The sequence below is a fragment of the Pteropus vampyrus genome, unplaced genomic scaffold (assembly GCF_000151845.1).
Source record: "Pteropus vampyrus isolate Shadow unplaced genomic scaffold, Pvam_2.0 Scaffold131, whole genome shotgun sequence".
NCBI lineage: Eukaryota > Metazoa > Chordata > Mammalia > Chiroptera > Pteropodidae > Pteropus > Pteropus vampyrus.
This window is the reverse complement of record NW_011888912.1, coordinates 1,663,047-1,665,118: the sequence shown is the minus strand read 5'-3', so window position 1 is coordinate 1,665,118 and position 2,072 is coordinate 1,663,047.

Genomic DNA, 2,072 nt, shown 5'->3' with positions numbered 1-2,072 from the left:
GTGCCCACACGCCGGGCATGGACGCTGTTTCTTCTGGTATGTAAGGCTTAGGAAGGCTATTTTGTTGCTGCTTTATTAAGATATTTTTTAATCTTTTAATTTTTTAGCGCCTACAGCACCCGGTCTTCCTAGGTGGTCGGTCTCCCATCCAAGTACTAACCAGGCCCGACCCTGCTTAGCTTCCGAGACCGGATGTGATCTCACACCACAGACAGATCTTTTTCTTTTGATTGCTCTGGTCTCAGTGAGTAGAATCAGCCAAATCAAAGTGAAACTCACAGAATGACAGTCAGGAAGCGACGGCGTGGCCACTAAGTCGTCGGTGAGGTTGTTAGCCATTTGGTTTCAACGTACAGAATGCTAATTCTGGCACAATTATTAATTCACCGAAATTGAATCCGTATGGACAAAATCAGCATGAGACGGGCACAGACATTCCTATATCACTATGCAGACTGAGTAACAGGCACAGAGAGTCACAGGCTTAACGCTGCCTTAGGTCACTATTCAACGTCTAATGTTACTAAAAGCTGCCTCTCATGGATACTTGAATTTTAAAATTTAAACATAGGTTAAGGGATAGGAAAACCATACGATCAGTTTGCCTAAGTTCACATAATATTAAGAAAAAAACATTTCATTCCAGAAACAGGAATCGTTTGGTGCCATGCTTTTATTCAAATGAGAGGGGACTACACTGTACCAGGAAATGGCAAATCTGACAGTATTTTACAGCACAGCATCTTAAAAAACCTGTAAGCAATGCTCGAAACTGGACAGTAAGCACACCATACACCGTATGCTGCCCAACAGTGTCCGTGAAACCGTCATTAGAAAGCTGAATTTGGCTTTAAACAGCCAAGTGAAAATTGAACCAGTTATTCCAGACAAACTTGAAGGGCTTTCCAAAGCTGCGTCTAAGGGCAGAACCTGACGGCTGCACTGGTAACCATGACAAGCGTTTGGCAAACTTAACTGAATAATGATCAAAATCATTTGACCTCCAATGATGAAAGCACCAGTGTTTCAATAAGACGGATGAAAATCTCCAGGCTTGATGAAATGGCATAATTTTCATTTGTACAATTTTAAAAACATAATTTAAAAAAAAAAGCTGCACCATCATTAAAACATCCGCAGACTTAAAGAAACCTCTCCATGTTCCTCCTGCATCAACAAAGTGGACGTTGCACTGGGAGCGACGGGCTTTCGTGGCAATATCCACATTCTGCCTTCAGACGCCACGGACGTTCACTGCTAGACACACGCGTGGACGCGTGAGGTCCTGTTTGGTCGTAAGGACCTCCTCCACTGTCTCGCGTGCAAGTTTTAAAAATTTAATGGCCAACTAATATCATGAAGAAGACTGCTTGCAGAGGGAAATGGATGGAAAAGAACAAATTTAGTAACGTAAAATGCTGGCCGAGTCTCCTTTCAACTATTACTCCTTTTTGATTAGATTCATTTGCTATTTTTAAACCGGTCTTCATCTCAACATTAAGTGACAATTACTTCCTTCTAACAGTGACGGAAACCGGTGTCTGAAAGGTAAAATGTGCAATGCCTCATTTTTAATATTCATATATTATACACAATATGTATACACTTAAAATATCAGAGTTACATATCCTGGTCTCTTACATGCAAACAGTAGGTCACGAAGAGTTTTGAGCTACACATAGATCTTGCACGGGTATTGGAAAAAAATCTTTGAAATTTTTTTTACAGTTTTAACAAATATACATAAATATAAGAACATAAATTACAGTAAAATATTGACAGCATTTGATAAAGTGTCGGTAACTCAGATGCACTGATACCTAGTGGCCGCATAATACTAGAAAAGTATGGTGCAGGAACGGCTCACGCCTGTTGCTTTTAAAATAAGTCAATACATCATATAAGATATTAGTTATTTCTCTAAACGACTCAATTAGAGAAATGCGTATATTTCAGTCTCTACTTCCCACGAAAGAAAACAAACCCCGTGTGTCACTTGCGATACGATACCGCCGCCCCCCCGACTCACTCCGTCGACACCACGCGGAAACGGGACAGGGCCACGTAATCGT